This window comes from Musca autumnalis, unplaced genomic scaffold (genome assembly GCF_047663935.1).
Source record: "Musca autumnalis isolate F117 unplaced genomic scaffold, ASM4766393v1 scaffold_2, whole genome shotgun sequence".
NCBI classification, from domain to species: domain Eukaryota; kingdom Metazoa; phylum Arthropoda; class Insecta; order Diptera; family Muscidae; genus Musca; species Musca autumnalis.
The window spans coordinates 117,696,650-117,707,253 of record NW_027411755.1 but is presented as its reverse complement, the minus strand read 5'-3'; positions in this window follow the sequence as shown (position 1 = coordinate 117,707,253).

Sequence of the window (10,604 nt, the reverse complement as noted above, 5' to 3'; positions counted from 1 at the left end):
TTCAGACAATTTTGGTGGAGAGGTGTGGTGAACCCTAAGAACTTTAAATGTCAAATGTTAAAATTACAGCTAATTCGGTTAAAACTTGTAGGTAAAAATCTCAAAATACCGAAAATCAGGAGGTACCGTTATATGGGGCTATACCAAAACATGTACCTATGTTCATAATTTTTTCGAATATAAGTTTTTTGGTCACTAGAGCCCTAAATATCAAATTATAGCTAAATCGGTCTAGAAATGCGATTTACAAATTTTCAATCCCACGGCAGCGGGTTCTTTCGTACCGGATTGACCCGGAACCATAGTGTTTCGGCCAGCGGCTGCCAACCCAGCAATAAACCTATGCTCTACCTAGGTTAAAATGCTGCTACAACAACAACAACAACAGAAATGCGATTTAAATCGTCAAAATACCTGAAGTCGGGCGGTAACGTTATATGGGGGCTATTCCAAAACATTGATCTATGTCCACTATTTTTGTTATATAAGTTTATTGACACTTAAGAACCCTAAATGTCAATTTATAGCTAAATCGGTCTGAAAATGTAGCTAAAAACGTCAAAATACAGTTTATTGACACTTTAGAACCCTAAATGTCAATTTATAGCTAAATCGGTCTGAAAATGTAGCTAAAAACGTCAAAATACCGTAAATCGGGGGTACAGTTATGTATATGGGGGCTATACCAAAACGTGGACCTATGTCCACAACTTTTGTTATATAAGTTTATTGACACTTAAGAACCCTAAATGTCACATTATAGATAAATCGGTCTGAAAATTTAGCTAAAAACGTCAAAATACCGTAATTAGGGGGGTTACGTTATATGGGGGCTATACCAAAACGTGGACCTATGTCCACAACTTTTGTTGTATAAGTGTATTGACACTTAAGAACCCTAAATGTCAAAGTAGAGCTAAATCGGTCTGAAAATGTAGCTAAAAACGCCAAAATACCGTAAATAGTGGGGTACCGTTATATGGGGGCTATACCAAAACGTGGACCTATGTCCACAACTTTTGTTATATAAGTTTATTGACACTTAAGAACCCTAAATGTCAAATTATAGCTACATCGGTCTGAAAATGTAGCTAAAACGTCAAAATACCGTAAATCGGGGGGTACCGTTATATGGTGGCTATACCAAAACGTGGACCTATATAGCCCATCATCGAACTTGACCTGCCTGCAAACAAAAGACGCGTTTTCCCAAAATTTCAGCGTCCTATCTCAATTTTTGTGGATGCTAGAGTGATTACCACAGACGGACGGACGGACGTGCACAGATCGACTCAGAATTTTACCCTGATCAAGAATATATATACTTTATAGGGTCGCAAATGAGTATTTCAATGCGTTACAAACGAAAAAACAACTTAATATACCCTCCATACTATGGTGGAGGGTATAAAAACTCAATTTGTGGGACTTGGGGGGAAGGATAGCTTGACTTTTTACCCTCTTCACTAGCAGCGCTAAGAGCTGGAAAGTAAGTGGTTGATATATTTGCATATATGTACGTAAATATTCCTATTCTATATGAATGGCCCAAGTGAAGTATGTGTGATTTTCCACTTTTCTTTGCTCTTATATCATGCCTTGGTAATATTTTTGCAAAAGCCAATGCCATTTGTCAGTGGCAAAATGTGTTTTTATAACATTAAACAATGTGAATATATATTAACCAAGTGTATGTATGTGTATTAATAGCGGTGCTCGTTTTCCTAGGTATATAAGTAGGTATGGGTTATGAGCAGTACTTTCACCTATACACATTTGTAAAATGTTTATGTAAATGCGCACACAAGGTGCAAGTGCGACAAGAAAAACAACAGAACCTCATTCACAACGTCTCCGCAATACGAAAGTTCAGGTTACATAAAAAATAATTAAAAAAATTAAGCTACAGTATTTTATTTATAAATGCTAGAAAATAATTTAGAATCAAGTAGTTTAATATACTATACTATAGTATAGAATCTCTAAAATAAAACGCTTGCCGGTTAATTTTGTCACTATTTTTCATTTAATGCAAATGTTTCAGTTGAGAGATTCCATCATGAAGAAATTATGTTCCTTATTGTTGAAAATTAACATATGTTGAAACTGAGGTATAGGGAATTGTAACTCGCCAACAATTGTACTATACCAGAAGTTTTGAAGGCATTTCTGTAAAATCAACTGTTTTAGAACGATTCACCGAGGGATTTTTTAAAATAATAATTTGGGCGGAAGCTGTGGTCGTATTAAGTAAAAATCGTATTAATGTAAAACAACTTTACTTAAATTAAATTATAACTTTACTTAATTGGATATTGTTCTATACCTACAAATCTGCACATTAAATATAAGATTTTAATCTTGTCGTGTAGATAAATAAATAAATAAATAAATAAATAAATAAATAAATAAATAAATAAATAAATAAATAAATAAATAAATAAATAAATAAATAAATAAATAAATAAATAAATAAATAAATAAATAAATAAATAAATAAATAAATAAATAAATAAATAAATAAATAAATAAATAAATAAATAAATAAATAAATAAATAAATAAATAAATAAATAAATAAATAAATAAATAAATAAATAAATAAATAAATAAATAAATAAATAAATAAATAAATAAATAAATAAATAAATAAATAAATAAATAAATAAATAAATAAATAAATAAATAAATAAATAAATAAATAAATAAATAAATAAATAAATAAATAAATAAATAAATAAATAAATAAATAAAAAATCGTTGAAGGAAACGAGTTTTTTATATGAAGCGGTTATTGTCACTTACTGAGCACGAAAAATGACATTTTTCATGAATTTTTTACAAGAAATCTACCAAAATTTTTCAGAAGATTTTGTTTTCATCTGCTAGATCACATCTTGAGCTACTTTCGGATTTTTTTTGTTGAAAAATATTGCACAGTGTTCTGACAAATAGCCGCCTACGAAAAGCTGTTTAAATTTGGTGGCTTTTCAACACAATGTAGAGCTTAATACTTCAAGAAGAAGTTAAAGAATACACTTCAAAGATGAAGATTTAATATATCCTCAAGGGATGCTGACACTTTGAATACTGAAAAATTGGGGTTTTTGAATTTTGTCTCTATTTTGGATGCGCAACTGGACTTATCTAAAAGCTTAATATGTGATTGTAGTACTAGCGATTACGCAATTTTGCTTGTATAACTCGAGAGCGTAACCTTCATAGGATCAGAGTAATCCTCTCCCAAAGTAGAAATTTTTGTGCGTAAATTTTTCAAAAAAACCTATTATTTTGGTTCAAATTTCACAACGGTCATACGACTACCGTGGAAACCCGCGTGAATTTAGTTTTTCTGAATATAATAAGCCTTGGCGCGTACAAATCCTTCAATTATGTCGGCGGATATGAACCCCATCAAATTTCGAAAAATTGCAACAAATGGTTTCGTAAATATCGCATATTAAAACGCGTTTTTATATGTTTAATTTTTACTTAAATAAATAGATCGATGCGCTTGTTTAAAATTCGCTAAACAGTTGTTAAAACTTTTTGGAATTTTTTTCTAAAGATTGAGTGAGATACTACATCCACGGTTCTTGATGAAACGGCATAGAATGATGGTGATCATTTAAATCGGATGCGCATAAAATGTTTATGTACTTCGTTGAAACTATTGCCATTTTACTGTTTTTTTTTTTTACCCTAATAGGCAACTGATGCTACAGCTGTGCATATCAAATAGAAGGGATTCATTCACTGTGTTGGAAAATCGGATGCGCATTTCCATTATTACGCGGTTTGTATGCGTTTCAATTGTTATCATATTCAATATATCTTTATTTTAAGTTAATGCTGCGATTGGAATGTTCGCCAATGGGAAAACTATAAAGCAAAAATTGTTTGCAACTGATATCATCATCAAAAATTTACAAAAAAGCGAAAGAAATCGAAACATTTTTCTTTTACTTTGCCTATAAAATTCGAAAATAACAAATTAAAATAATACAATTTTTATTTTTATCCCCAAATTTTCTTCGTATTTTTGCAAGTAACATGAATATTAAGCTCCAACCTTCCAACCCATTTTTTTTTTCTCACGAAGTCTGGATGCTGTTGTAATTGCGCTACTATTTCAAAAATATGTCTTAAAATACGTAAAATTTTGTCAAAACTTTGATTTTTCGCGAATCCACATCCACGACATATAATAGCTTATTCTATTAAGCCGCGATTTTTTAAATTTTTTTCTAAACATTCAAATTAAAACTCTCGATCGGATCTGCCGATTCGGTCTAAAATGTGGCCTTCGTAATATTTTGTGCAAACTTAGTTTAAGTTCGAAGACAAGCCATATCGGTTCACTCCTTCAGGTGCCTCCACCACAAAAGTTTAAAAATGTTGAGAAAAATTGTGCGCACGATAACTCTCGTTGGGAGTGACCGATTTGGTCCATACTTTACGTATTCTAAGATATCTAACAAATATAGATCAGGTTTGAATATGTACTATATTTGTCCAGTCCTTCGGGTACCATATAAAAGCCCTATCTTTCGATATCTCCGCAAATTTTTGTGCTATCCTATCAATTTTTATACTATCCACATTTTGTCGGTTCATACTCCCAAAATTTTGAAAACCCCCTAAATGCATACGTTGGAAATCTCAATTTTACAAGTTTTTGCTCATATACTACTTGATGCTAGCATTTATAAAAACAATATTTATACCCTCAGCCTTTATGTTATAAGAGGTATATACACTGTGATACGACCAAAAATGTGCCTCATCGAAATAACGTTTTTATACCCTCAGCCTTTAGGCTAAAGAGGGTATTTACACTTTGATACGACCAAAAATGTGCCTCATCGAAATAATGGTTTTAGACCCCAAGTATGTTTGTAGGATATCCGTTTCAGACAATTTTGAGTAGATCTAGCAATGTCCGTCCGTCTGTCTGTCTGTCTGTCCGTCTGTCTGTCTGTCTGGCTGGCTGGTGCGCACGATAACTCTCGAACGGATCAATCGATTCGGTTCAAATTTTGGGTATCGAATTATTTTGTCCAGATTCGATTTAAGTTCGAAGATGGGCCATATAGGTCCACTCCTTCAGGTACGTCCCCCACAAATGTTCAAAAATTGTCGCAAAACTTGTGCGCACGATAACTCTTGTAGGGAATAACCGATTTGGTCCATACTTTGCACATCATGTAATTTCTACCAAACTTAGATGAGGTTTCAATATGGACTCAATCGTTCCACTCCTTCGGGTACCTCCCACACAAAATTTCGGAAAAGTTTAGTTTAGGACCTGGTCTCGAATCGCTTTGATTTTTGTTTACGCAAGTTGTATTCGCTGTACTCTATACGACGCTGTAAGTTTCATTAGGGGCAAGTCCATACTTCCTGAGGAAATAGCCTGAAAGATACAAAAAGCCCTATGACACCGTGTGTAATGGTTGGAGCGCAAGATAACCCTCGAACGGATCTGCCGATTCGGTCCAAAATTTGGCTTTCGTAATATTTTGTCCAAACTTAGTTCAAGTTCAAAGATGGATTATATCGGTCCACTCCTTCTGGTACCTCCCCCGCAAAAGTTCGAAAATGTTCGGAAAATTTGTGCGTACGATAACTCTTGAAGGAAGTTACCGATTTGGTCCATACTTTGCACATTATGAAATTTCTACCAGACTTAGATGAGGTTCCAATATGGACTCAATCGGTAAACTCCTTCGAGTACCTCCCACACAAAATTTCGGAAAAGTTCAGTTTAGGACCTGCTCACGAATCGCCTTGGTTTTTGTTGTAACATCTTGTATTCACTGTCCCCTATACGAAGGTACAAGTTTCCTCTGGGGCAAGTCCATACTTCCTGAAAAATAGCCTGAAAGTTGAAAAACAAACCCTATAACACCATGTTTATGGGTGGAAGCGCAAAATAATTCTCGAACAGGAATGCCGATTCCGGCCAAAATTTGGCCTTCGTAATATTGTTTCCAAACTTAGTTTAAGTTCGTAGATAAGCCATATCGGTCCACTCCTTCAGGTACCTACCCCACAAAAGTTCAAAAATATTCGGAAAAATTGTGCGCACAATAACTCTTGATGGGAGTGACCGATTTGGTCCATACTTTACACATTCTCATAATATCTACCAGATATAGATCAGGTTCGAATATGGACTATATTTGTCCACTCCATCCCGTACCTCCCACACAAAATTTTGGATAAGTTCACTTTAAGACCTGCTATTGAATCACTTTGATTTTTGTTGAAGCAACTTACATTCGCTGCCTCAATTACGATGGTATAAGTTATTTCAGGGGCAAGTCCATACTTCTTGAGAAAACAGCCCAAAGGGTGTAAAAACCCCCTATGGCACCCCCATGGTCTATGTCGGTCCATTCCTTTAAGTACCTTTTCCGCAAAAATTTTGAGCTTTAATCCTAATCAACATTTTTGTCGGTTCATACGACCAAAATTTTGAAACCCCTTAACTACATAAGTTTTTTGTGAAAAAAGTGTTTCAATTTGCCCATGCTGAGGGTATATCTCTGTCAGCAAAGCCGACTGATACTTTTTAACTTGTTAGACCCCAAGTATGTTGGGACGCCTGTCTGTCTGTCTGGCTGGTGCGCACGATAACTCTCGAACGGAGCAACCGATTCGAACCAAACTTTGGGTATAGTAATATTTTGTCCAAACTTAGTTTAAGTTCGAAGATGGGCTATATCGGTTCACTCCTTCGGGTACCTCCCCCACAAAGGTAAAAAATTTTCTGTAAAATATTGTGAACGATAACTCTCGAAGGTAGCAATCGATTTGGTCCAAACTTTGCACATCATATTATTCTTTTCAGATATAGATCGGGTTCGAATAAGGACTATATCGATCCACTCCTTCGGGTACCTCTCACACAAAATTCGGATAAAGTGAAGTTTATGAGCTCCTCTCGGCTCGTTTTGGAATTTTTTTTTCAGTAAGTCGTCATTGTGGCTCTCTTTACGGCGGTACAATTGCGCAAATCCATACTTCCTGAAATATTGGCCTAAAAGCTCCAAGAAACCCCAATGGCACCAACCAAAATGGCAAATCCGCAAGATAATTCTCGCAGGAACTTCTGATTGGTGTAGACTTTGCACATCGTATTATTTTATCCAGTCATGTATCAGGTTGGAATATGGACTATATCGGTCCACTCCTTCGGGTACCTCCAACACAAAATTCGGATGAAGTGAATTTTAAGAGCTCCTCTCGTATCGTTTTGATTCGTTTTTCAGTAGGTTGTTGGAGCGGCCTCATTTACAACGTTAATTTTTTTCGGATTAAGGCAATACTTCCTAAGAAAATGGTCCATGCTATAATGGCTATTATGCAAGATAACTCTAACTTTTGCAAAAATTTCTTTCAAACTTAGCTTAACTAATTTAATATTTCGAGTCCTTTTGAAGAAGTTTGGTTGCTAAAAATGTTTGGTATATGTCAATGATTTGGTATAGCCCCACATTACGGTACGTACATATTTTAAAGCAAACTCGTGATACAAAATCAATATATTTCATATACGGAATAATTATTGTGTTTTTTTTCAGGGGCTGAGGGTATATCTCCGTCAGCAAAGCTGACTGATACTTTCTTAATTGTTCTTAATTATTTTTTATTTTTAACTTTTGACCACTGAAAACCACATAACCAAATTACAGCCAAGGTTGGCCGAAAATGTTGATAAAAACTTTAAAATGCTGAAACTGACCTATGTTTACAATTTTTGGTGTAGCAGAGACCACTAGGAACTTCGAAAGTTAAATAGCAGGTAGATCGTTCAAAAATGTCGATAAAATTCTCAAAATACCGAAAATCGGGAGGTACTTCACATGGGACCTTTACCAAAAATATGCACCTATGTTTACAATTTTTGGTGGAAAAGTTTTGAGATCACTGGGAACTTCAAATGTCAAATTACAGATGGTTCGGTCAAAAAATCTTCAAAATTCGTAATTTACAGGAAGTTTTGTCAAAAATTGTAGCAAAAATCCTCAAAATACCTAAATCAAAATACCAAAACTTATTTAGATGGCTTTATATTCTACACAGAACGATATGTCCCATAAGCCGAACTAAAAATATATTTCCAACCAAGCCATTCTTCTAATTTACTTCTCCCGTTTTGGATATCATGTTTTGTGATATCAGCTTTAACTTGGCATTTACATTGGAGCCTTCCTTTGGGACGTATACCGTCAAATGGCTTGTATTCATATGCCTTTTCACCATATGTCCAAGGTATATCCCCCATAGAACGGTACCCTCTGATTTCGGGTATTTTAAGGGTTTGGTCACACCTTTCAACGAAATTCGCTAAAATTTGGCAATCCGTATTCCTTAGTTAGAAAACCAAATTTAAACGTTTTATGTACATCATTTATTCGAAAAGCCGAAATGGCACATGATCTATTCAGGATATAGGCAAACTCCAGAAATTTCTTGATATATGTAGGTCCACACTTTTATCGGTACACTCCAATATTCGGTATTTTTAAGGTGCTGGCCGTAATATTCATTCAAAATGGCTGAATTTTTGAAATTTTACATTGAGGACCACAAATATATAGGGTTCATTTATTTGATACTAATATTTTACTTTCACCTAACTTTTGAACTGAATTCACCTCGAAAACCAACATCTTAATTTTTCTCCAAAACAAACTTGTTTTAGAGAAGTTTAGTGCCAAAAAGTATTATTTTTTTAATTTTGGCCAATGCACTGTGGGGCCAATGACAGGGGCAAGTTAGACCTTCGAAATATCGTACATATGTTTATAATGGGCATAGAACCAAATGTACAAAAATTAGACCATGTCTGTTCAGATAGCTCCTCTATATATATTTTCCATATTTCAGATTTTTGTCTCATAAAAGCCATAATATGCATCAGATCTTAACATAATTTGGTGGGTTACTTCTTTATAAGTTAATGCAAGCATTCTAAATTCGGTTAAAAAAAAAGATGTAGTTATTTGTCCACTGGAACGCTATATGTCAAGTTATAGCTAATGTAGTAAAAATGTACTTAAAATCATGAAAATACCAAAAATCGGGAGGTACCTTTACATGGGGGTATTATAAAAATGTTGAACCATATTCATAATTTTTGGTGGACAATTTTTTGTCTACTGGGAACCCTAAATGTCGAAAAATATAGCTTAAATTATTAAAATACCGAAATTCGGACGGTACCGTTATATGGACGCTATACGAAGACGTGAACTGATATAGCCCATTTTCGAACTTGGTCTAAGTTAACACCAAAGACACATAATGACAAAACTTCAGCGCTCTATCTCTATTCATTCGGAAGATAGCTTCATTAGAATAGAAGGCAAACAAACGGACGGACATACGGATGGACGGACATTGCTAAATCGACTTAGAATTTTACGCTGATGAAGAAAATATATACTGTGGTTGGTATAAAATAATTATTTCGATGAGTTATATATACCCCCTATTTTATGGCGGATCGTATAAAAATATCCAAATTCTTAAGTTCTACGTCAACTAAAATCAGATTTGTATGAAAAGACGCGGATGGGCACGGCTATTTTTTCACAAAATGATATTACACATTAATACCTTTCACCGCATATATATAATATCACAGATACACCCCGATACCGAAAGTTATAATCCAGAGAACACATGGACGACAAAGCAAAATACTCCAAAAAACATCACATATTAACTCAAAAATATATTTACCACACGTAACATTTTTACTATTTGTTAATGCTATCTTATTTTACATACCCATAGAAGAGTTTTCCATTAAAAAAAAAATATAAAAATGTTGAAATGTTCTGTTCGACGCCTAAAATGCTTTCACTATTTATTTATGATGACTGTCAGAAAATGATGCATATTGCCGGCCATACACTATGGACAAGCAGGACAGCTACCGATGAACCCTTGTGTACGTGTGTGATTGAATAGTGTGTGGCATTCCTTCAATCCATATTCCAAAAATGATGAATTTTCCTCCAAAACTCGTTTTTGGGTTGAAGTTTTCAATTTTTTTAATTTCCTCACAAATAATATTTGTTGTTTTTAAAAATTGTTTTTTTGGTAACTTGGAAAATAAACAAAATTCATCGGATTGAAAGGGGTTCATTTACAAAATCAAAACTATATTGATTTCAATCCTGCTTAAAATACTTATACATACATTGACAAAAACTTCAAAATTTACCAATATTATTACAAATGCTGACGTGCATGCCCACATCTGCATCTGGCATCTGGAATCAAATGATTATATAATGTAATAAATAGGTACATCCATATTCCAAATATAAGTTAACACATAAAAATAAAAAATACCAACTGAATTGGGTTAACACATAAACATACAAAATACCAACTGAATTGCCAGACGCTGAGCTTGCAGTTTGCTGCGAGAAGTAAAATAAAATGAAAAAGCTGATGTTGCAGTTTGGTGGGAAGAACATTTTCAAAACAGAAAATAACACTCACTCTGCCGTCGCAAGTCAAGAACATAAGAGCCAGCAACGCTGCTCACCTAACATAATTTAAAATAAAACACACAACAAT